The sequence below is a fragment of the Schistocerca gregaria genome, chromosome 3 (genome assembly GCF_023897955.1).
Source record: "Schistocerca gregaria isolate iqSchGreg1 chromosome 3, iqSchGreg1.2, whole genome shotgun sequence".
Taxonomy (NCBI): Eukaryota; Metazoa; Arthropoda; class Insecta; order Orthoptera; family Acrididae; genus Schistocerca; species Schistocerca gregaria.
This window is the reverse complement of record NC_064922.1, coordinates 901,705,290-901,732,672: the sequence shown is the minus strand read 5'-3', so window position 1 is coordinate 901,732,672 and position 27,383 is coordinate 901,705,290. Positions and strand designations below refer to the sequence as shown.

General features: G+C 45.0%; 1 long non-coding RNA gene across 1 annotated transcript in view; it reads right to left on the bottom strand.

Annotated features, from left to right (window-relative positions):
* The window catches only part of LOC126355194 (uncharacterized), a 512,700-nt gene that overhangs the window by 4,238 nt on the left and 481,079 nt on the right, over positions 1-27,383 (bottom strand). The gene's annotated exons all lie outside the window — the stretch shown is intronic.

The window sequence follows — 27,383 nt, the reverse complement described above, 5'->3', positions numbered from 1 at the left end:
GGAGACCGCTTATAAAACACTAATACGACGTATTCTTGAGTACTGCTAGAGCGTTTGGGATCCCTATCAGATCGGATTCAGGGAGGACATAGAAGCAATTTAGAGGCGGGCTGCTAAATTTGTTACTGGTAGGCTTGATCATCACGCGAGTATTACGGAAATGCTTCAGGAACTCGGGTGGTAGTCTCTAGAGGAAAGGTGGCGTTCTTTTCGTGAATCTCTACTGAGGAAATTTAGATAACCAGCATTTGAGACTGACTGCAGTACAATTTTACTGCCGCCAACTTACATTTCGCGGAAAGACCACAAAGATAAGATAAGAGAGATTAGGGCTCGTACAGAGTCATTTTTCCCTCGTTCCACCGTATGGTGGATTGCGGAGTATGTACGTAGGTGTAGGTCTCACCTCGCCTATGTGGCTGGAAGGAAGTACGTCATGACCACGTTGCTCATTTCACTAGTCATATTTGTTCTCTGTCACTTCCACCTTCTCTTATTCCAATCTACGAATGACTCTGTAGCACAACAGCTAATTGATATCATAAAGGGGGACGGCACTCTGAAGCGTCTCGTTATCCCTGCATGACCCCTCGGCTCCTGAATCTGATAATTCGTCTCCCTGAATTTCCATGAATCCTTGCACCCAACAGAAGGACGGATACCTCCACGATCTTTCTTAGGCGGAGAATCACGACCTCGAAATTCTGGACTACTCTGTCTGCTGCGTGCTTCTGCAGATATGTTAATGCTTAATGTAACAGGTATTTCCTAAGGATTCAACGACATGTGACTTCACCAGCGGCGGTCATTGTAGACGATACCCACATCGGCTGCCAGTCACGTGTTCTGGCATCTTGCAAAGGGACGAAATATATTGTGAGTATTGGCTCTACTGAGGTACGTTGTTGGTGATAAAGTATTGGTTTTCTGGGCACGTATTGGTAAAGTGCGGCGTTTCAACCATCATCATGCTTAACTTTTGGCGAAGTTAAAAAGACATTGCAGATATACTGTTTTACCCACGGTGATGCCTCTGGGGTTCAGTGTGTATATGGGGTGTGTGTGTGGTGGGCAGAAGGCTCAGGACTCGGCCTCGAGACTATACTGGATTCCTTCTGTGGTCACTTTTTTCCTCTGTCTGGCAAGTAAAACTCTGCTGGGCGCAGCCGAACACTCTGGTCCCTATGTCAAGTGCAAAAAATGGTTCAAATGGCTCTGAGCACTATGGGACTTAACTTCTGAGGACATCAGTCCCCTAGAACTTAGAACTACTTAAACCTAACTAACCTAAGGACATCACATGCATCCATGCCCGAGGCAGGATTCGAACCTGCGACCGTAGCGGTCGCGCTGATTCAGACTGTAGCGCCTAAAATCGCTCGGCCACACCTACCGGCACCTCAAGTGCTTGCTAGGGTGGCTCTTCCTTGGCAGATCTTTGATGATTCTATACCCACAAGTCTGATTCAGGTTCATGTAGAAATAAGTTGTGCGGTCGACCGAATTACACATATACTCGCATACACATACCCAGATTCCTTGGAGAGCACTAAAAGGATCGATAGTTAATATGCACGGACGTACGTTCGATTGCAGAGCAACCTAAGTGCCAGTTACCAATGTCCGGCGTAGGTGCAGCACTTGCTGCGCATCATAGTAAACTATCAGTCATTGTTCAAATAGATTTCGGGCTTGCAGCCGGTCGTTGTAAACTTTTTCGCATGATATTTCGGCTGGACAACTGCCAGCCATCTTCAGGTGAGCCGAACGAGGCCTGACGAAGACGTTCTCCGTTCCGTCTTATATAGTGCGCTGATAGTACTGCCGCGCATGCGTATCAGTCGCGGAGACAGAAGAACCACACCGCCCAGCAACAGCGCCCTCGCTGGTGGAACTGCGAAACTCAGGTGCCGTCGGTATTGTCGCTGGCCGCAGGTATCGATGTCTTCTGACGTCTTCGTCTCGAGAAAATTTCTGTGATGACGGGATTCCATGCATTATTCAATTGGTAACCACTGTCCCGGTTCATTAAATTTCCAGCACTGCGTATTTCAACGGATTATTTAAAAATGGAGTCCCAAAAAGTTGTTGCTGCGGCCAAAATCGAAGTTTTGTCGTACTCCATTGAATGTCCGTTAGAAATACAATGTTCCGCAACTGCAGATTTACTGGGTTGCAGTAGACGGGTGCAACGTTGATGTTCTATACAACGCTCTTCCACAGTACGTGTTGTCTGTCCTATATAGGCCATACCGCACTGACACGGTATTTTGTAAATTCCCGCCTTCCGCAGCAACAGATCATCCTTCACGGAACCCAACAAATCTGAAATCTTAGAAGGCGGACGAAAAACAACTTTCACATGAAAAGTATTTAGAATCCTTGCTATTTTAAAAGAGATATTACCAACGAAGGGAAGAAAAGCTAGGGACTTGGCTGGCGCACTCTCTTCTTTATCCACTTCCCGGTTCCTGGCTCTAGTTGCGAAGGCCCTGTTAATTTGCCGGGTCGAGTAACCATTGTTTCTGAACACCGTCCTTAAATGTGCAAGTTCCTTTGGCAAATTTTCTGCATCCGACACCGTGTGTGCCCTGTGCACAAGGGTTTTAAGTACACTCATGGTTTGGGATGGGTGATGGCAACTGGAAGAATGCAGGTACAAATCAGTGTGACTCGGCTTTCGGTAAACAGAGTGTCCCAACGAACCGTCACTCTTCCGTTTAACCAGAACATCCAGGAATGGAAGGACACCATCTTTCTCTAGTTCCATGGTAAATCGAATATTCTGATGGATGGATTTAAGATGATGAAAAAACTCCATTAACTTTTCTTCTCCGTGGGGCTAGACTATGAAAGTATCATCGACGTACCTCCAGAAAATAGTAGGTTTACAAACCGCTGATTCAAGTGCTCTCTCTTCAAAATCCTCCATGAAAAGGTTAGCCACCAGAGGGGAGAGGGCTGCCCATGGCGACACCGTCAGACTGTTCAAAAAATTCCTGATTAAACATAACAGTCTGACGGTGTCCTACAATCGCCTACAGAAATTTTTCGTTGATCACGACTCAATAACAACGATTAGAATTCAGTAAAATGTAGAACAACTACTAGTCAGTATTAATTTTCGATGTGCCAAAATCCTCAAAACGCCTCCTTAAACCTATTCAGAAACTATTCCTTTGAACAGACGCAATCGAGTAGCTAAACTGTGGCCACGGGTGTGACAGGTCGGCAGTTAGTCTTCACTGCCGTAACTCCACTGCACTGCACAGGACCTGGTATTCAACTGGCATGTTGAAGGTCGATATTGCATTGATCATTAGCACCAAGTTAAAACAATCTAGGAGCCATTTAAAAAGAATCGTACAACGCTACTGTTTCACCTTTTCGTGGCGATTCTGAATAGCGGTGTGTCTGGAACCATCTCATCGGCCTCTCGTAAGAACACCGCATGATTTCAATAATGGGCGTCGCGGCTCTGACCTCCATCGCAAAGACGTCAAAAGAAGAAATGAAATGTGGGTAACTTTTAACTATTAGTTCACTGCATTCCATAGCTGCCGGCTATCACCTCTGCGGCCGGCTCCCATTGATGTAGTCTTTGCCACAGACCACTTCTGCTGGAGGTGAGGGCAACCCGTACCATTTTTGACCGCTCACTCTGCTAATATTGGCGGACAATGTCATAGAACCGACAGTAAATTTTTTGAAAACAAACAGAAATAAAAAAAACGTTAGACTAGGATACATTCTCGTTCTCCGGCTTAGCTCTTAGGACTAATCTGATTGCTAAAACAACTATTTAGACGACTTGACTCGCTTGATGACAATTAAAATTTTATCAACACTGTGTGAAGCGTCACATGCCGATAGTCCGCAAGAATATTCACGCAGTTCACATCTGCCGTAGCGCCTCCGATTAATGCCGCACGTCGCATGGAAGAGCAGGTAATTGTCCTCCATAATGTAATACTGCGGCGTGTTTGAAATATCCGTTTGCATTCATGACTGCGTTTCGGAACACGACCATCGACCAGGAGTAACAAGAAACGCGATTAGTCCGACCGAGTAACACGTTCAGTCTGTGACCGTGTGCCTGCTGCAAACGTTATTGACGATGTCATTGGCCCAGAGGAGGATCACGTGAGGTCCTCTGATGCGGAGCTCCATATTCGACAACGGTGTCCTACGGAACACTTGTGCCCGCACCAGCGTTCTACTTGTGGAGTTTGTGTCGGTCTCGGCGTCCCACATTTAAGCACTGGAGAAACGGCAGCATCAGAGCGGGTATCATCAAGGTACTGGGGGAGACTACCTGTAAGAAAAATTACCGTATGCTCCTAATTAGCGATCTGGACTGACGTTGTGAGCGCTACTCTGTATTCAGTTACCCAAATAAAACTGTACTGGGGTATAGTATTCCGAGAGCACTTGTACATCCCGATTTCAACTGTCACTCTCAAGTGCAACAAAATCAACTTTTTACTAGAAAGAGTGGTGACCTCTCGAAAGTAGCTGTTTCTAAATAAAACGATATAATGTGGCTTTTGTGAAATATTTATATTACACCGAAGCTCCAAAGAAACTGGTATAGGCATACGTATTCAAATACGTAGACACTTAAACAGGCAGAATATCGCGCTGCGGTCGGCAGCGCCTTTAAGACAACAAGTGTCTGGCGCAGTTGATAGGCCTGTTACTGCTGCTACAGTGGTAGATTATCAAGATTTAAGTGCGTTTGAAATGGTGTTATAGTCGCCGCAAGTACAATGGGACACAGCAGCTCCGAGGTAGCGATGAAGTGGGAATTTTCCCGTACGACTATTTCACGAGTGTACCATGAATATCAGAAATGCGGTGAAACATCAAATCTCCGATGTCGCTGCTGCCGAAAATAGATCCTTTAAGAACGGGACCAACGACGACTGAAAAGAATCATTCAACGTGACAGAAGTGTAACCCTTCCCAAAACTGTTGCAGATTTGAATGCTGAGCCTTCAATAAGTGTCATCGTCCGAACCATTCAACGAAACGACCTCGATATGGGCTTTCGGAGCCGAAGTACCACTTGTGTACGCTTGATGACTGCACGACACAAAGTTTTACGCCTCGCCTGGGCCCATCAACACCGGATTTGGATTATTTATGACTGTGTCTAAGCAATGTCTCTGCAATATCCTTTCTTTCAGGGGTGCTAGTTCTGCAAGGTTCGCAGGAGAGCTTCTGTAAAGTTTGGAAGGTAGGAGACGAGATACTGGCAGAAGTAAGGCTGTGAGGACGGAGCGTGAGTCATGCACGAAGTAATGGCCGCTATCGACAGGGGATCTCAAGTTGATTCCGTATTTCTAGATTTCCGGAAAGCTTTTGACACCGTTCCTCACAAGCGACTTCTAATCAAGCTGCGGGCCTATGGGGTATCGTCTCAGTTGTGCGACTGGATTCGTAATTTCCTGTCAGGAACGTCGCAGTTCGTAGTAATAGACGGAAAATCATCGAGTAAAACTGAAGTGATATCAGGTGTTCTCCAGGGAAGCGTCCTGGGACCTCTGCTGTTCCTGACCTATATAAATGACCTGGGTGACAATCTGAGCAGTTCTCTTAGGTTGTTCGCAGATGATGCTGTAACTGACCGTCTAGTAAGGTCATCCGAAGACCAGTATCAGTTGCAAAGAGATTTAGAAAAGATTGCTGTATGGTGTGGCAGGTGGCAGTTGACGCTAAATAACGAAAGAGGTGATTGACACGAGTTCCAAAAGAAATCCGTTGGAATTCGATTACTCGATAAATAGTACAATTCTCAAGGCTGTCAATTCAACTAAGTACCCGGGTGTTAAAATTACGTACAACTTCAGTTGGAAAGACCACATAGATAATATTGTGGGGAAGGCGAGCCAAAGGTTGCGTTTCATTGGCAGGACACTTAGAAGATGCAACAAGTCCACTAAAGAGACAGCTTACACTACACTAGTTCGTCCCCTGTCAGAATATTCCTGCGCGGTGTGGGATCCTTACCAGGTGAGGCTGACGGAGGACATCGAAAGGGTGCAAAAAAGGGCAGCTCGTTTTGTATTATCACGTAATAGGGGAGAGGGTGTGGCAGATATGATACGCGAGTTGGGATGGAAGTCATTAAAGCAAAGACGTTTTTCGTCGCGGCGAGATCTATTTACGAAATTTGAGTCACCAACTTTCTCTTACGAATGCGAAAATATTTTGTTGAGCCCAACCTAAATAGGTAGGAATGATCATCAAAATAAAATGAGAGAAATCAGAGCTGGAACAGAAAGGTTTGTGTGTTTGTTTTTCCCGGGCGCTGCTCGGGAGTGGAATGGTAGACAGATAGTACGATTGTGGTTCGATGAACCCTATGCAAAGTACTTAAATGTGAGTTGCAGAGTAATCATGTAGATGTAGTTGCTTGGGTAGCTCAGATGGTAGACCACTTGCCCGCGAAAGGCAAAGATCCCGAGTTAGAGTCTCGGTCCAGCACACAGTTTTAATCAGCCAGGAAACATGTTGCCTTCTCAAACGTGTCTCATTTCAAATTTTATCGAGCGGCTGGACGGATACGGGTCTGAAGACAACCTCATGAATCCATGGATCATCTTGTCAGCAGGGGACTGTTGAAGCTGGTGGACGCTATGTGATCTTGTGGCACGTGTGCAGTTGGAGCGATATGGGACACGTGATACGTCTAGATACGACTCAGACACATGACACGTACGTAAACATCCTGTCTCATCACCTGCATCCATTCGTGTTGCTGATAGGTTCCTATGGGACCAAACTGCTGAGGGTTCGGTCCCTAGGCTTACACATTACTTAATCTAACTGAAGCTAACTTACGCAAACAACAACACACACATCCGTGCCCGAGGGAGGACTCAAACCTCCGACGAGAGGAGCCGCGCGGCTAACCAGCGAGGCCCATTCGTCTCCACCGTGCATTCCGACGAACTTGGGTAATTACAGTAGGACAATGCGACACCCCGCACGCCAAGAATAGCTACACAGTGGCTCCAGGAACACTCTTCTGAGTTTAAACACTTCTGCTGACCACCAAACTCCCCAGACATGATCATTATTGGGGATATCTGGGATTCCTTGCAAAGTGCTGTTCAGAAGAGATCTCCACCCCCTCGTACTCTTACGGATTTATTGACATCCGTGCAGGATTGATGGTGTAATTTCCCTCCAGTACTACTTCAGACATTATCCATGCCACGTCGTGTTGTGGCACTTCATCGTGCGCATGGGGACCTACACGATATTGGGCAGGTGTACCAGTTTCTTTGGATCTTCCGTGTATGTTTACAAATTCAATAGGCCGCATAACCTACTTCCAAATTCACAGTCGTGATGAATAAAATTGTACTTATAGCAATAAATTCACTAAGAGCTTGTTAAAAGGAGTATTCCCAGGGCAGTTCTGAGTCTGCCGACCTCCCTAAGTACCTCTCGTTAGTGCAGTCATTTTACCCTTGACTGGCCTCCCTGTTCCATCTTTGTTTAACCTTCTTCATTTAAATTACTAATAATACTTTCCTCAGTATCATCTTCCAGCGCTGTCCTCCACATTATTGCAGACTGGCGGCTGCCGTGTGTGACCCTTTACAGCGGCAGGTGAGAGGTCCCTTGCTGGGCGGCCCAGACTCATTAAGGGCTGGCGGGAGACGCTTGTCTGCCAGGTCTTTGAAGTCGCCGCGCAGGACATCGGCGTCGGCTAATAACGCCGCTTTATAAGCCCTGCCGCCTTCAGTTTCGCAAACTTGTTCACAGTACGTCACCAGTCTCCGACACTGGACACAGCTGCGCTTATCTGCAGAATAGTCCTTTGTATGCGTTGATTTCTGCAGGAATAAGGAATCGACGTGGCGTGGTGCGACTATTCTTAAAAACCACTTCAACAACATACTGCTTCATGAGGCAGCTTTTTACTGTAGTGATCCGGTTTCAATGAGATTTCTTCTACAGATATGTAATTATAGCTGAAAATTTAATTTTCATTCTTCTAGGCCCAATGCGTGGTATTAGTCTTGTGACGACATTATAATTTTAGCAGTAAAGATCAAAGGGTAAATCAGCTAACTTCATATACAATATAAAACAAAATCGTTCAAGCTTTCGTGGACACTTGTTGGAAAATTGGTTACTGGCTTCTGTCTTGGATTGTTCTTTGAGATCGGCTACAGTCCACCACCAGCAACAGAGTGTGAAGCTTTGACAATGTCAGCCACTAATGCTGGTGAAATGTCAGAAAAATCATCAAACAAACGTCGGCCGAAGAACCCGAGGCAGAAGCCAATAGGCAATTTATATAAGAAACAACTTTGCAACCATTTAGGATCGTTGGTGCAAATGTCAAATGGACTGTCGGAAATTCGTTACCATATAAATGTGAACAAAACACGTTGGACAGCATCCAGTCATCTCAAAAATGACCAACAAGCTGTCATAAATTCGTTAAAATACAAACATATATCGCAAAATCTTAGACAGCAATCTAGTAAGTGACATCACTCATCAGTTTGAAATGAAAGTCAAGAATAACTAGGCGTATGTATTAACGCACACACGCACCATATAGTGATAGCATGTAAATGAAAATAATGTAAGCATGTAATGATAAAATTATATCTATTATTCGCAGACATCCGGGGAAATCAGACTCTAAAGGGCAAGGTTTGCTGGGCATGTAGTAAGGATGAGTATGGACAGAATAACGAAGATAGTGTGGGAAACAACAGGGAGAACAAGGGGAAAGACAGGAATCCAGCGGATTGTTGAACTTGGGGAGGACTGGTTGGAATTGGGGATCAAGGTCGAAGGAAAGGAAAATTGGAGGAACAAATATACACCGACAAATATGCCGGAGATCAATGACAGCGAAGAATACAGGAAAAGATTAGAATGCTACCAGTGGAGCCGCCAGGAGAAACGGAAACTTTAAGATTTCGGAAGAAGAGCGGGAGAAAAGAAGAGGAAGAATGAAGAGGTTCTGGGAGAAGAAGAGGAATATACAGTCCACGAAGAGGCTACCCGTGGTCCTACAGAGGCCGGAACGCGAGAAGAAGAAGATAGCTTGACAGTGGCAATTATATCCCAAATAGGCCTATCGCAGTAGAGAAATTCAATTGAAGCAGCGGACTTGGATTCACATTTATAGTGTCATTAAAAGCTGAAGATTTATTAGTGATTACAGTCATCACTAACTGAAATGGAGATATGTGTTGTGTTCGAAAGGAAGAGCCTGTTGTTGGTAGACGAGTAGGACAGCTCGTTGTGCCTCATGGCTGGTGGGCTGCTTTCAAACCATTTACTAGCCGGCAACACTCGCGCTATAAAAGCATTTGGCGACAGGCATACGATCTGTACGACGTATGGGACACAAAATCACTAAAATCGTACGGGTTCCTCGATTTGCGGAAAATATAACGGTCAGAGTGAACTAATGTAGGAACAAGAAATCGAACAGCAGCTGCAGATCAGTATCGCTAATTACAGCAGCGGATTGACGGGTCACAGAGCAACTCTATACCGGACGACAGCATCCGTTGAGTCACCATACCATGCAGAACCACGTATTCAATATGGGGTACAGAACCACCGTTCCAGATGTTTCCCTCCAACCACAGCCAATCATAAAAGACAGAGACGAGAATGGGCACGGAAACAACTCACTGGAGACTCGAACTTTATAGAAACGTTACCAGCTCTGATGACAGGCGGTATACTTTGTACAGCAAATACACAGTACGAATACGTCGAAAGAGACATGCGGCACTGGATCTCCGTGTCCCGAGGTAGGTGGTAGAGGCCTCACCATACGCAGAATGTCAATATGGCGTAGGTGGTTCAAATGTCTCGAAGCACTATGGGACTTAACATCTGAAGTCATCAGTCACCTAGAACTACTTAAACATAACTAACCTAAGGACATCACACACATCCATGCCTGAGGCAGGATTCGAACCTGCGACACTAGCAGCAGCGTGGTTCCGGACTGAAGCGCCCAGAACCGCTAGGCCGCCGCGGCCGGCATGACGTGCCAATAGAACGTCTGCCATAGTCCATCACAGGCTATAGATGCAGAAACCTCTTGTGCTACCACGTGCATCCACTCGTTCAACTTGACAACTTCCATCGTTCTGTAACCCCAACAATACAATGCATTATCTCATCGCTCCCGATCTGTATCACCACGGTTTGAGGAACGTCTTTCTTTGTCACAGTCGTCCTGTACCATTATCATCGATTTTGTTTCCTATTTCATTAATGTACTGAGCGAGGAGAAAAATGTTTACGTGCATATGCATGCCGTCTAATCTCTCTTATCTTATTTTCATGATCCCTACACGAGGTGTACGATGGCTGCACCATAATAATCGCCCTTTCTTCTTCAAACACGGATTCTCGAAATTTATCCAATAGCATTTTGCGAGCACTATTCACACTTATAATCTCTGGGAATTTCTGTTACCCTTTCGCCTGTGCCATACCGATCTGTCGCAATCTTAGCAGCTCGTCTGTCAATTCGTTTGAATTCTGTTCTCAAATCTGTTTTACAAGGATTCAGAACAGTGGAGCAACATTCTAGAAGTGATCACACTAGCTTCTTATATGTTATTTCTATACATATACATTGCTTTATCCCATAGTCCTCACAACAAACCTAAAGTCCTCGCTAATACTGATTTTGTGTTTATTGTCCCGTCTCATATCGCTTCTTAGTGTTACCGTAAAAAGGATAGCCAACCAAACGTATCTGACATCGGCTGTGTCCACCTTTCGCCTTTGTGATGTCTTGGACTCCGAAGGAGACACTTTCAGTGAGGTGTCTGAGTGTATGTTGAGGAATGGGAGCCCATTCATCCTAAGGTGCCAAAAATAGAGAAGCTACTGATGCCGGATGCCGGGGTATGGAGAGGCCGACGTTCCACTTCATCCCAGAGTTGTTTCATTGGGTTGTAGACGGAACTCTAGGCAGGCCAATCTAGTGTGAAGTTTCCACTAGTTACTGACAGCCATCCATGTGGATCACGTGTTTGTCTCACCGCGGACTTCTAGACTGAGCCACACACAACTGATTTCATCAAAGTCTACGTGCCTGAAGATGGCGTTGACGCAACGTCGAAGCTAGTAGCGAAGTAAATAAAAAGTCTTAAGTACAGCTAGAGGAATTTCATTTTTAATAAAAACGAAAACTATTAGTGAAATTAAAAGTAGTATATCACTAACATGATCTAAAGTAGAACAGATGCTCAGAGGCATACCAGGAGACTATAAAAAAGCAAATTTTCTGTGTTACAGCTTTAAAACCGCACTTAATGCATTACTACCGAACAACACGTCTGCCGTAGACCTGGGGCTAGTGGGACGGTGTTATTAAAGAAGGGGCTGCGATTTGAGTTACTGACAGGCTAACCAACCACAACTATGGTCACAACCTCAACAAGGACCGACAACTAGTATTTAGATTAACTGAAAGGGTAAATGACTGTATGCACTAACGACATTCAATCGACTTCTGATGCAGGCGGAGCTGTAACGGATACGCTGCCCATTGATGAGCATCCGGCTGTGAATTTCAGACGGAACCTCGGGCATGTCCCAGTGTACTGATCCCTGCTGTTCATATTGTATATGACGTGACAGACATTAATAGTGACCTCAGACTTTATGCTGTACATAAAAAGAAATACTACCTGAAGAAAGCTGCACAAATGTCCAGGCAGTTGTTCTTAAGGTTTTAAATTGGCGTAGAGATTGGTCATTTGCTTTAAATGTTCAAAAAATAATGTAAAGTTGTGGTCTTCGGACTGCGATAAGACGCAATATGGCATGAGTACAGCATCAGTGAGTCGCGACAGGAACCAGTGAACTCATACACATTTCTGGACGTAGCAATTTGTGTGGATACGAAATAGAATTATCAGATAGGCTCAGTCGTAGGTACAGACAGTAGTAAACATTGGCAGGAATCGAGAAAAGGCAATCAGTCTGCATCGATGAACACTTGCTCGCGGAAGGCGAAGGTCCGGAGTTCGAGCCTCGGTCCGGCACACGGTTTTAATCTGCCAGGAAGTTTCATATCAGCGCACACTCAGATGCAGAGTGAAAATTTCATTCCGGAGTCTACAGCGGAGGTTGCTTAAAAAATATACGTGTGACCAAACCAAGAATACTCCTTAAGTGTGTGGGAGACATACCAAATATGACTAACAGACGATATTGAAAGTAAAGAGACACGAGCAATACGGATAGTGGCAGGCGTGTTTGCCTCAAGGGAAAGTGACAAGGAAATACTGAAAAACCTGAAGATAACACTCCAATTATCCAGCGAAAGCTTGCTTAAAATTATTTATGAATTAACTTTAAATGAGGAATCTAGACCTTGATAAGACAAGATTAGACCAAATACACAGAGGTGACAGAAGTTGTGAGACAGAGGTAAACACCTGTATAAAAGTCGGTACTAACTTGTACATAACGTATGGGCGTTGACTGAGCTGCCATTTGTTCTCCGCTGATTCATGTGAAAAGGATTGTTTCGTGATTATGGCCGCACGACGGGAAATAAAAGACTTTAAACGCGGAATGATACTTAAAGAGACAACCATGTGACATTCCATTTGGGAAATCGTTAGGGTAATCAATATTCCGAGAACCACAGCGTCAAGAGTGTGCCGAGAATACTAAACTTGAGGCACTGCCTCTCAGCATGGACAACGCCGTGATCGACGGTTTTCGTGTTAAGTTGTCAGTGCCTACAGACAAGCAGCACTGCGTGAAATAACCGCAGCAATCAATGTGGAATATACGACGAACGTATCTGTTAGCCATTTTGGCGAAATGTGGCGGTAACGGGCTATGGCAGCAGACGATCGCCCGGAGTGCCTTTGATAACAGCACGACACCGCCTGCAGCGCCTCTCCTGGACCCTAGACGACTGGAAAACCATGGCCTGGTCAAATGAGTCCCGATCTAAGTTGGTAAGAGCTGACGATGGGATTGGAGTGTGGCACAGATTCCACGTAGTTGTCAACAAGGCATTGCACAAGTTCGTGGTGGCTCCATAATGGTGGGGGCTGTGTTTACATAGAATGGACTGGGTCCTCTGGTCCAACTGAACCGATCATTGACTAGAAATGGCTATGATCGGCTACTTGGAGACCATTTTCAGCCGGATTTCGTGTACCCAAACAACGATGTCTTGTCACTGGGCCACAGTTGTTCGAATTCTGGACAAATGGTGAGTAGGATCTGGCTACCCAGATAGCCCGACACGAATCCCATGGAACATTTATGGGACATAATCGAGAGTTCAGTTCGTGCACAACATCCTGCGCCGCTGACACGTTCGCAGTTATGGACGGCTGTAGAAGCAGCATGGCTCAATATTTCTGCAGAGGTCTGCACCAGCTCGAGTTGCTGCGTTACTCCGCGCAAAAGAAGGTCACTTCACGCTATGGCGCGCACAGACGGTTTCAAGCAGTCCTTTTCCTGCTAAGAGAACAGAAAGAAACTCTGATACGTGCTGCAACGGGGGACACCCTCTGCCACGCACTTCGCAATGGTTTTCAAAATGTGGATGTAGATGTAGAGCAGTTGTGGAAATGGGAGAAGTATGCACCTCACCGCCTCACGGTGGCCGATGGTAACTCAGGTTATGTGCTCATCTTTCGATGTGAACGTGGTCGTCTGCCAAATTGTTGTGTCCACTAAATACTGAGATCCAGACGTAGCCTACTTCCGTTAACTAACTTCACAACTCACTGGCTGTAGATAAGTGCTGCGTAATTTTAGCCCGCAGATTAGCCCTGCTTACTCTCATGGTATGTGAAAATAGAAACATTATCGCTGAGACATCAAGCTCACTAATGAAATCTTATTACTACGTGCTAAATATGCTCTCCAAGACGAAAGTAAAACTGTAACTGCGTGGATTCAAAAAACAATTGCGATCTCTGTAAAATAAGAGCTATGTTATCGGGAAGGAGCCGTGCATGACGCCGCAGGGTCAGGAACTGCTTTATCGCATGTTGGAGCACAAAACCAATTAAGCATAGCGTATAACAATGCCTAATACTTCATTACCGTACTGCTTGGTTGCAACAGAGTAGCACAGACTGGAGAGTGGAAGAAACTGCCACAGATCTACTGTTCCGACAGTTAACGATGGAAGACGAAGCCGAGGACTGAAGAGAAAAATGCGAAGAGAACGTATGATCTCGCGACAGATATGTTTGTCTTATTTCTTGAGTGCTTGTTTTTCGATCGTTGAATCCTTGCTGTCGCTACGTACATACAAGGAAAACTCACCACGAAGAATTATCTGTATGGGACGGAAATCGGTAGATGTTATGTACATGTACAGATATACAAATGTTTACAATTTCAGAAAATTTGGATGATTTATTTAAGACAAAGAGTTTCACAAATTCAGCAAGTCATGAATGCTTTGGTCTGCCTCTGGCCTTTATTCCAGCAATTATTCAGCTTGGCATTGATTGATAGGGTGGATGAATGCTGTTCAGAGAGGTTATCCGCCAAAAGTCTGTCCAATTGGCGTGCTAGATGGTCAAAACTCAGAGCTGGTTGTAGCGGCCTGCCAACAACGTTCCAAACGTACTCAGTTGCGGAGAAATCCGGCGACCTTCCTGACCAAGGTACAGGAGAAAGCACGAAGACGAGAAGTAGAAACTCTCGCCTTTTGGGAGCGGCAATTATCTTCTTGAAATTTAAGCCCAGGATTGCTTGTCATGAAGAGAAACAAAAAAGGGCGGAGAATATCGTCGACGTACAGGTACGATGTAAGGGTGCTGCGGATGTGAACCAAAGGGGTCAGGCTATGAAATGAAATGGCACCTCATAATTGGACTTTGATGCTGGTATCCTACTGCTGTCTGGGGATCTCCAGACATGTCTTTGCTTGTCATCGGGGCTCAGTTTGAAGCGGCATTAATCACTGAAGACAATTCTGCTCCAGTCAGTGAGATTCCAGGCCAAATGTGTCCGACGTCCCTGCAAACGGGATTATTGGCGTACACAGGTCAATGATACTAGACGCGAGGGCGTCTGAGCTGCCCTACTGTGAGCACCTACTAATGGTCCTTGTGGTCCTTGAAGCACCAGTTGAACATCGGATCGATTATAATGATCAGTCCACGGCTCCGAGTGCATCTCTGACGATTTCTCGGTCCTCTCGTTGTGTCATCTCTCGACCGCTTCCTTTTTGACGCCGTGTTCTGCCATGTTTCACCAATTCCTGACAGCAGCATAAAATAGTGACATCGCTCCTGTTCAAATATCGAGCGACCTGCCGATTCTCCAGATTCTCTGAGCCAAACTACACGTCCTGTCCTCTGCGTACTATACTTTTCACGCGCCTTTCTGCGAGGCATTGTTACCGCCCGATTGAGGACACGGAATAAAATTCACAAATACTTTGCCTTGGTATACTTTGCCATGTTTACCATCCTTGCCAGCTGTGCTGCAGCGTCACACGTTCATCCATCGGTAGCCACAATTTTCTGTCGATACCTCTATGAATATCAATTTGTGACTAATTTGCATAACCGCTTCGTGGTACGTCTATTTTTTTTAATCTCAGAGTGTATTTCAGATTGAGAATGAGTTTTTATAGTGGTGGGTTTAGACATTGACTTTGAGTCCTGTTCCATTAGTACGTCGTATAAGAAGCGGAACGAGGTTTGGTTTTTGTAGAATGTTTTGAAATGTTTTATGTGTGCTCTGTACAAACTTAAACTTGTTCTTATACTCAGAGATGAGACTACGCGTTTTTAGTGCAACTTGAATTCTATATCTGAAGCACAGCTAGCTGTTTGCAACGCGCGGCAATTGCCGATGTAAGCTATGATCCCAGACAGTGGCCACCATAGGTTTACTTTTTTTTCTTAGAGAGAATCTATTACTGCTTAAAGTGGCAGCTTTAGAAGATAAGTAACTAAATCAGCATTAGGGCAAAAACCGAACGGCATCCTTGAATAAAAGTAGGCCTACAGCCCCAGGTTTCTACACGTTACAAAACAGTTCCTATTATAGGTCTGCAGGTTCTGAAAAATTGCATAAAGAGCTGACAACTTTTCAAGTGATTAAGAGAAATAATTCCTCTCTGATTTGAAATTTTTCTGACGGCCTCGGTGGCCGAACGGTTCTAGGCGCTTCAGGTCGGAACCGCGCGACTGCTAGGGTTTAATCCCATAGCGCTCAGAGCCATTTGAACAATTTCTTTTTTTTAATATTCTATCAACACCTGAATGTTCGCTACAATGGTAACCACCATGTTCTCCACATGTTTATGGTCATTATAATCGAGTCTATTTTACCGTCGGGCTTTTACAAGGCTTTAGCACACTTGACAAATAATCTGACTCTTTGCCGGCCTGGGTGGCCGTGCGGTTCTAGGCGCTACAGTCTGGAACCGCGCTGCTGCTACGGTCGCACGTTCAAATTCTTCCTCGGGCATGGATGTGTGTGCTGTCCTTAGGTTAGTTAGGTTTACGTAGTTCTAATTTCTAGGAGACTGCTGTCCTCAAAAGTCCCATAGTGCTCACAGCCATTTTTGAATCTGACTCCTTCTTCTTCTCATCTGACCGGGCCAAGATTTTCCAGCCGTCTACGGTCCAACCGATGAGTCCAGGAGAGGCGCTGCAGACTCCGACGTGGTGCTGTCAGCAAAGGCACTCGTTAAGGTCGTTGGCTGCGAAAGCCCGATAACGCCAGATTTTCCCTCCCTGTCCTAACGGACGTCGTACATTCCACATTGATTTCTGCGATTACTTCAAGGGGGGTGTTGATTATCTGTTAGAACTGACAACTCTACGCGAGAGCAATTGTTCCCGGTCGTTAATTGTAGACCGTTGGCCAGTCCGGTGTCCGTGGTGAAACGTAACATCTGCAATTTGGTATTTTTGGTACACTCTTCACGCTCTGGAACTCAGAATATTGAATTCCGTGACATTTCCCGCAATGGAATGTCCCATGCGTCTAGCTTCAGCTACAACTCCGCATTCAGAGTCTGTTAATTCCTATCGTGCGGCCATAATCACGTCAGAAACCTTTCCACATTAATCATTTGAGTACGAATGACAGCTCCGCCAATGCACTGCCCTTTTGTGCCTTGTGTATGCGGTACTATCGCACATATCGCTATCCCACGCTTTTGTTGCCTAAGTGTTATTCGGTATTCGCTCAGTGTTAAATGCACTTCACTACTGTTTAATTTATTTAAGGTGGAAACCGACAAGCATTTAATAATTTTATGGAAGGTCATCGTTTTTTTACGTATTTTTATTGAAAATACAATATTCAGTTTTTAACTTCGTCTTGTGTTTTGATTACAGTAGTATTTTGATTCCACTTTTTCAGTTTATGTAACTTGTTTACTGTTAACACAAAAAAAAACAATTCTAATGGCTCTGAGCACGATGAGACTTAATTTCTGAGGTCATCAGTCCCCTAGAAGTTAGAGATTACTTAAACCTAACCAAGGACAACACACCCATACACGAGGCAGGATTCGAACCTGCGACAGCAGCGGTCGCGAGATTCCAGACTGTAGCGCCTAGAACCGCTCGGCCACTCCGGCTGGCTTGCTGTTTATTATTACAAAAATGTATTCTGTATTTGGTATGTTTAATCATTGTTTTCCTGGCCAAAACGTAGATGGATGGGGCTGTTATTAGGACAGCAGAGCGAAACTTTGTAGTCTGGATCGTACACTGGACCCGACTCCAACAGACTTGGTACTACTTTGAGAATACAGGCGCAAATTGTTGTAATTATTTTCTTAACAAGGTTGAGTCGGTTTTCAGTTCCGCATATTTCTTAGAATAACTGCGAGAGAGAATATTTCTACATTTATGATTTCTTATCTCGCGAGCTAAACAAGCCTGTGACCATTCATACCACGCTACTTCGTAAGTAACAAATGCATTCTGTTGGTCCGACCTCATAGGGATCACATGCTCGAGGGATATTCGAGTGTCGGCCATACAAGTGTTTAGTACGCAATTTCGTTTGTGGAAAAACGACAGTTTCCCAGTGCCCCACCAATGAGTCATTGCTTGCCTTCTGCTTTACGTACAACGGAGACTGTGGGATCGTGCCACTTCAAATTTCCATACACTGTTACTCGCATCTATTCTCATGATATAACAGACTGTGATTGATTAATCCTGTAGTCAAGGGAAATCACGTTTTATGTTTCGTGAATGGAAAATTTGGCATTTCTCTACGTTAATAGCTAATTAATAGTGGCACGAGGGTGATATTTTCAAGAGGCCTCACTGGATATTATTGCAGGTTTTTATCGGATGTAATTCCCTTATCGGTAAGTGCTTCGTTTTCGAAAGCCCTGAAATTACAACTAATACTACTCGCTAAGTCATTACTGTAAATCATGAACACCAATAGTCCTAATACAGGGCCGGCCGGTGTGTCCGACCGGTTCTACGCGCTTCAGCCTGGAACCGGGCGACCACTACCGTCGCAAGTTCGAATCCTGCCTCGGGCATCGACGCGTGCGATGTCCTTAGTTTAGTTAGGTTTTAGTAGTTCTAAGTTCTAGGAGACTGATGACCTCAGATGTTAAGTCCCATAGTGCTCAGAGCCACTTGAACCATATTTAGTCCTAGTACACTTCCCTGGAGCACATCTCGTATCACTTCAGTGTCTGTAGATGACTCTCTATTCGGGATACCGTACTGTGTCCTGCCTGTCAATATACTTCGAACGATTCACATATCCCGTAAGATATCCAATATGAATTTTCTTTAGGTGCGTTGATGTGATACTGAATGAAGGCGCTTTCGAAAATATAGGAATGCTGAATAAATTTGGGTTCTTCTTCTCACGTCACTGAGGACTTTATAGGGGAATAACAGGTTGGCGTAAAGGTTATCTGCAACTTGTACAGAAATAAACCTGCAGCTGTGAGAGTCGAAGGACTTGCAAGTGAAGCAAATGTAACTCCATCTCGGGCTCAGGAGCGTGAGACAGCTGCTGGTAAACAACATTTAATAATACTTTACCAACAGCAGTTTTTTGATATTGTTTTATTAGGCATCCAATTTCGACGCCACAATCATGTCATTTTCAGGCTGTCGCATGAGCGACACCAAGTACCAGTTTCATAAATATAAATAAGCTCATGATGTTCGGATGTCTATGGAACCAGATGCAAATATTGGTGCCTTGTCTTAGACATGCACGAGTGGTAGTTGGTGTCATTCACGCAACGGATCTGAAGATGATGTGATTGGAGCTTCGAAACTGCTTGCCTAATGAAACAATGTCTAAATAACGGCTGTTGGTGCAGTATTTGAAAATGAAGTAGTTGTTGAGAAGATAGTGAGACGGTTTTAATCTTTCCCAGATTTTCGTTAGTCTGTTCATTGACTAGCAATGAAGGCAGAAAAAAAAATTAGAAATGGGAATTAAAGTTCAGAGTGAACAAAGTAAAACTTCAAGGTTTGCACATGACATTTTAATTTTGTCACATAAGGCAAAGGATTTGGAAGAGTACTTTAAAGGAATGGATAGTGTCTTGGAAAGAGATTATAAGAAGAATATAAATAAAAGTAAGATAATGACAATGGTAGGTAGTCGAATTACATCAGATGATGCTGATAGATTAGGATATGAAACACTAATAGTAGTTTTGCTATTTGGGCAGCAAAATAACTAATGATGACCGAAGTAGAGAGGATATAAAATGTAGACTAGGAACTAAAAGCATTTAGAAAAACAGGAATTTCTTAAAACAGAATGTACATTTTAATGTTACGTTCTGCTGACGATATTTGAAGTAAAGCCTTGTGCGGAAGTGTAATGTAGACATATGGTGCTACAGGAGAATAACACAGGAGAAATTACTGAATATCCTTGAGGAGAAAATAAATTTGTAGCACAACATGACTTAAACAGGGGATCTGCTGATATGATACATCATGACGCATCAAGAAACAGTCAGGTTGGTACTAGGGGTAATCATAGTGGAAAACATGTAGAGGCGGACGAAGGCTTGATTAAATTAAGGAGGTCCAAACGGTTGTAGGATGTCTAGACGTAAAGAGACACAGGACAGCCTAGCATGGACAGCTGAATCCAATCAGTCTTCGGACCAACAACAACAACAACAACAACAACAACAGCGTGTTAAATAGTAATAGCTGACAACTGTTCTTGTGCTCTTCGCGTGGTAGTAGTTGTTGCTCAGCGCAAGAGCACTGATGTTTTTTTTTCGCATCGGAAAGTACAACAAATATAAAATGATAAAATACTTTGAGGAAGTCTAGTGAAAAAATACAGTGCTTTGACATCGTCTCCTAAAAGGGAAATACATGACTGTTTCCATCAAGACCATAATGGTGGCATACCTAAATAAAATCTTCTCAGTTTTCAAGCAGAGTAGTTTCGAATATAATTCCTGAAAAATATCTCTGCTAGCGTCTTCAGAAGATAAAATAATTACAGTCAATCATTTTACTACTTGAGACTACGGTGGAAATAGCTGCTGAGAACTTGAGAATTTATTTAGAATTATTCGGCTTGAAATTTGATAATTTATTCGTAACTGGCTGTTAAAGTCCATCAAATTATCGTACCGACTGCCACTTCGCAAATATTTACAGCATACTGCAGTACTAACATTTTTTAACTCTATGGTAAATACCACGGGTATTTGAACCCATCAATTCTTTGCTGGGAGGAATAGAAACAGGGGGCGGGATTTTGAGGGAATTGGTTCATCGATACGTACCATATTTTACCGATTTTAGTGCGATATCATCACAAACACTTTGTATACTGCTGTATAATATACATTCTGGGTTGAATATTACGAATTGTTCTGTGGAAACAACTATGTTAAACTAATAAGTCCGCCGTTACATGTTTTCTCTCTGATTTAGGTAATTTAAACTTTTATCTGGAATTATTCCTCCATAGCGGCCGTGAATCGTTTATTTGGTAGATATATTACTGATAAATATAATAACGTAACACCATAACAACGTCCATACTTCAACGCTCGCTGCGTATCAGGATATTTTTGAAGTATATCTCTATACCGTAAGTATGAGGTTCCCACGGTCCAGCAAGGACAAATCTCTGTAGACTTTCAGACAATTTCATAGCCTCGTATGTGCCGTGTTTTACGGCGGTAAGAATGGAATTTTTGTTGGGAATAGCAAAAGTCTTTGGCAGAATATATCGTGTTCACATCGATAGTTACTAAAGTCCAACAAACGATGGTGGTTACAATTAAGACTAAGAATGAAGGCGTCCTATTTTGTTTGTTTTCACTGAAGTCTCCTGACGGATTATAGCTTTGTGCCACGCAAGAAGTCGCGTCCGTATTTTTTCCCGTAGCGGCTATCGTACATACACCGAGGAGGGACTTTCTCGGATTCTCCTGCTGGAAAATTATTGCTCATGTACAGCACAGATTCAGTTCTGAGCCGTATGCAAACTCTAAGAAGTAATCAATCTTCTTTAAGTTGTGCTTCAAAGATTAGATAAAATATATTTTTATACAAAGGCAAACCTGAGCTCCACCGATAAATTTTGGAGGTTTTTAAAGGATATATTCTAAATCCTGAGATGTAAAGTTCCCTTATATCAAAAACACAGAAAATATTATTCAGAAAATCTGAAATTTTGTTAATAGAGATCGGATTCATCCCGCGTAAGTGTTTTCATTCAATTTTCTGCGGTAAATACACTCCTGGAAATGGAAAAAAGAACACATTGACACCGGTGTGTCAGACCCACCATACTTGCTCCGGACACTGCGAGAGGGCTGTACAAGCAATGATCACACGCACGGCACAGCGGACACACCAGGAACCGCGGTGTTGGCCGTCGATTGGCGCTAGCTGCGAAGCATTTGTGCACCGCCGCCGTCAGTGTCAGCCAGTTTGCCGTGGCATACGGAGCTCCATCGCAGTCTTTAACACTGGTAGCATGCCGCGACAGCGTGGACGTGAACCGTATGTGCAGTTGACGGACTTTGAGCGAGGGCGTATAGTGGGCATGCGGGAGGCCGGGTGGACGTACCGCCGAATTGCTCAACACGTGGGGCGTGAGGTCTCCACAGTACATCGATGTTGTCACCAGTGGTCGGCGGAAGGTGCGCGTGCCCGTCGACCTGGGACCGGACCGCAGCGACGCACGGATGCACGCCAAGACCGTAGGATCCTACGCAGTGCCGTAGGGGACCGCACCGCCACTTCCCAGCAAATTAGGGACACTGTTGCTCCTGGGGTATCGGCGAGGACCATTCGCAACCGTCTCCATGAAGCTGGGCTACGGTCCCGCACACCGTTAGGCCGTCTTCCGCTCACGCCCCAACATCGTGCAGGCCGCCTCCAGTGGTGTCGCGACAGGCGTGAATGGAGGGACGAATGGAGACGTGTCGTCTTCAGCGATGAGAGTCGCTTCTGCCTTGGTGCCAATGATGGTCGTATGCGTGTTTGGCGCCGTGCAGGTGAGCGCCACAATCAGGACTGCATACGACCGAGGCACACAGGGCCAACACCCGGCATCATGGTGTGGGGAGCGATCTCCTACACTGGCCGTACACCTCTGGTGATCGTCGAGGGGACACTGAATAGTGCACGGTACATCCAAACCGTCATCGAACCCATCGTTCTACCATTCCTAGACCGGCAAGGGAACTTGCTGTTCCAACAGGACAATGCACGTCCGCATATATTCCATGCCACCCAACGTGCTCTAGAAGGTGTAAGTCAACGACCTTGGCCAGCGAGATCTCCCGATCTGTCCCCCATTGAGCATGTTTGTGACTGGATGAAGCGTCGTGTCACGCGGTCTGCACGTCCAGCACGAACGCTGGTCCAACTGAGGCGCCAGGTGGAAATAGCATGGCAAGTCGTTCCACAGGACTACATCCAGAATCTCTACGATCGTCTCCATGGGAGAATAGCAGCCTGCATTGCTGCGAAAGGTGGATATACACTGTACTAGTGCCGACATTGTGCATGCTCTGTTGCCTGTGTCTATGTGCGTGTGGTTCTGTCAGTGTGATCATGTGATGTATCTGACCCCAGGAATGTGTCAATAAAGTTTCTCCTTCCTGGGACAATGAATTCACGGTGTTCTTATTTCAATTTCCAAGAGTGTATATGAATTTCAGTCCGAATGTATCTATTTACTTATTACACAGGCGAAGAGTAAAACGTAGAGTATAGAAACAAAACCGTTTAGAAATAGTGTTAAATATACGAAAATGGCAAGATTTCTGAGTACGACACGAAATGTTTTTACGATATGGTTTTTACATCTTCTTCAAATGGTTCAAATGGCTCTGAGCACTATAGGACTTAACCTCTGAGGTCATCAGTCCCCTAGAACTTAGAACTACGTAAACCTAACTAACCTAAGGACATGACACACATCCATGCCCGAGGCAGGATTCGAACCTGCGACCGTAGCGGTCGCGCGGTTCCAGACTGTAGCGCCTAGAAACGCTCGGCCACTCCGGCCGGCGACATCTTCATCAAAACTATCATAATCTCCATTATAATCATCGTCATGAGCATCATCTTAGTTGCGATCACGATCGTAAGGAACGTAATAGTCATTGTAATCCTGAGCTTAGCCACGATTATCAGAAATGCGATCATCATTACTATCGTCACTGTGATCAACTTCAGTGTTTAGTTTGCAAGTGGAAGGCATTCTCTGCAGCTTTCGACTGTTGCGACATCATTATTGCAATAGATTAACGCCAAATTTTTTAAATCAATTAGGAGTCGTTAAATACAGTTTACCATGGAGGAAATTGATATGAAGATTCTTTGCGCAACAAGTGACAATTACGTTATCCCGTAAGTAAACCACATGGCCTATCTGTTTCGCGGCTTTCATACGCCATTCTAAATTTCAGGGGGTGGCATAGGTTCCTTTTGCGATACATCTAAGTACGAAAGTCACTTGACCTGTAGTACAAAATGAAGTACTGTCTCCACAGATTCACACAGCTCTAAAACAAACTTGTCCGCACTCTGTACTCAATACGAATTTTGGAATCTTGCAGTAACTATTATTAAGTGACTGACATGCAAAGAACAATTCCTACTTGTAATGAAGCATTAGATGAAAATTTACGTTTGTTGAGAATTTCAATAGTATTAACAACGTGTCGGAAATGAGTCAACACCGTTATCTCATAAAAAGACCCAGTTACATGCGATTAAGGCAGTCCAAAATATCATGACAGCTTGCTGCATCCTTTGTCAGTTGTCCCGAAAGAACCCCTGATTTCATCGAGGGACAGATGAAACGCAACATTCGCATACCAGACGACACTTTACGCCTTCTTAAAACGATTATTCGTGAGTTTTAGTGTTCTTGGAGAGGAAGAAGAAAGGGTCTATTGTACGCATGTCTCCACCAAGTATCGGTACGACAAAATTCCAATCCAAGCATTCATTGGGGAGTCTTAAAGCAACTCCAGCCTCTCACCTCGTGGCCTTGTTGCTTGTTACGCTCTGCAGGCCCTGATCATGTCTGACCTTCTGCAACCACGACGTGACGTCTTTGTGGACTGGCAGGTTTGCTACTTGTGTTAAACTTGAAGTACAGTACGCTATGACATATCAGTGAATTTCCCCACTCCCTCCCCAAGATGTATTTTGTACCCGCGAAGAAAAAAGGAAGAAAGATTGCATCTTAAACGCCCTTTGGTTGAAGTAATGCATTTGTGCAGTACACACAGAATGTAAACTCCCTAATGGATTATAACCACCATGTGACCATGATTAAATCTGAGATTAGGCTTTCCCTTTCATACGGTTGAATTTACACCGCCGTGTCCTCTTAAATCGTTCTGGACAAATAATTCTGGGTATGTGACATGCGCGCCGCTCCGTTGAATGATGACCGATCGCGTAATTAATCTTTTCGTCTACGTCGGGCATTAAATTTATTTATGTTTAGAGGAGGCTGCAAGTCTTTGCATCAAGCTGCGACCATGCTCAAGCCCTTCTGCATACCGTAACAAGTTCCTAATGACGGCATCTCTCTGTACGTAGCTGCGTCTTCTTTACGAATCTCACAAGTCTACAGATTTATCTGGGGAGTGATATAAAGGATGGGGCAAAGAAAAGTGGCCCGGAGATGCGAGCTCCAGGGTACAGAGAAACATAGCAGATGAAATGAAATACTGTACTAACCTGACTCTAGCAGATGTTGAACGTGAGCATAATTCATCTCTTGGTACTTTATGGCCTCGTCACCACACTGCTGAAGGCAGATCGAAGCTGGACTGCTGGAATTTCTGCCATCTCATCCGAAATGTTCTGTTACAATTCTTGAAGACCATGCGGGTTGTTGCGACACACCTTATACCTGAGGGCTACCAACACAAATTAATTGTTCATAGACAAATCCGTTGACCTGGATGGCCAGCTAGGCCCATGATCATACTGACCCCTGAAGATTGTGTAAATGTGCTCCAAGATTCGGCCGGCGGTTTGGTTAGTTGCTCCATACCGATATAAGTAACTACAGGTCTCTTCCTCCTTCGTTAATGCTGTCACAAATGGTGTCCACTCGTCCTGGCCACTTCTATTTGCGCCACAATGTATATCCATAGAATATTACCAGCCTTATCACATCCAGATATACCAACGCTGCCAGCCTTTCTTTATCTTGACGCCTCTCAATTATAAACGATCTGACTGCTGGGAAGTTTTCATCTTACTGGAACACCAGTTCAGTTATTCGGTTAGCAAGTATTTATTTTAACAGGACCGTGTAATGTCTCTGGCAGCGGTCCCTCCGCGATATCTTCAGAAATTTTATAAATTATATAACTCAGTAAATATCTCGAAATATCTCTTCTTATCTTACCGATTCCTAAACTTTAATACACGATGATTATCAATGCAAAGTAGTTTCAAGCCCTATTATTCCTTGGAGCGTCCATTTACTCCATGGAATAGCTTCTCTGCTATCTATGTTTTCTCTTATGAAAAGAATGAGGGAGATATTGCCGATTAGCTGTGAAAGAACGAGGATATATACACTCCTGGAAAATGAAATAAGAACACCGTGAATTCATTGTCCTAGGAAGGGGAAAATTTATTGACACATTCCTGGGGTCAGATACATCACATGATCACACTGACAGAACCACAGGCACATAGACACAGGCAACAGAGCATGCACAATGTCGGCACTAGTACAGTGTATATCCACCTTTCGCAGCAATGCAGGCTGCTATTCTCCCATGGAGACGATCGTAGAAATGCTGGATGTAGTCCTGTGGAACGACTTGCCATGCCATTTCCACCTGGCCCCTCAGTTGGACCAGCGTTCGTGCTGGACGTGCAGACCGCGTGAGACGACGCTTCATCCAGTCACAAACATGCTCAATGGGGGACAAATCCGGAGATCTTCCTGGCCAGGGTAGTTGACTTACACCTTCTAGAGCACGTTGGGTGGCACGGGATACATGCGGACGTGCATTGTCCTGTTGGAACAGCAAGTTCCCTTGCCGGTCTAGGAATGGTAGAACGATGGGTTCGATGACGGTTTGGATGTACCGTGCACTATTCAGTGTCCCCTCGACGATCACCAGAGGTGTACGGCCAGTGTAGGAGATCGCTCCCCACACCATGATGCCGGGTGTTGGCCCTGTGTGCCTCGGTCGTATGCAGTCCTGATTGTGGCGCTCACCTGCACGGCGCCAAACACGCATACGACCATCATTGGCACCAAGGCAGAAGCGACTCTCATCGCTGAAGACGACACGTCTCCATTCGTCCCTCCATTCACGCCTGTCGCGACACCACTGGAGGCGGCCTGCACGATGTTGGGGCGTGAGCGGAAGACGGCCTAACGGTGTGCGGGACCGTAGCCCAGCTTCATGGAGACGGTTGCGAATGGTCCTCGCCGATACCCCAGGAGCAACAGTGTCCCTAATTTGCTGGGAAGTGGCGGTGCGGTCCCCTACGGCACTGCGTAGGATCTTACGGTCTTGGCGTGCATCCGTGCGTCGCTGCGGTCCGGTCCCAGGTCGACGGGCACGTGCACCTTCCGCCGACCACTGGCGACAACATCGATGTACTGTGGAGATCTCACGCCCCACGTGTTGAGCAATTCGGCGGTACGTCCACCCGGCCTCCCGCATGCCCACTATACGCCCTCGCTCGAAGTCCGTCAACTGCACATACGGTTCACGTCCACGCTGTCGCGGCATGCTAGCAGTGTTAAAGACTGCGATGGAGCTCCGTATGCCACGGCAAACTGGCTGACACTGACGGCGGCGGTGCACAAATGCTGCGCAGCTAGCGCCAATCGACGGCCAACACCGCGGTTCCTGGTGTGTC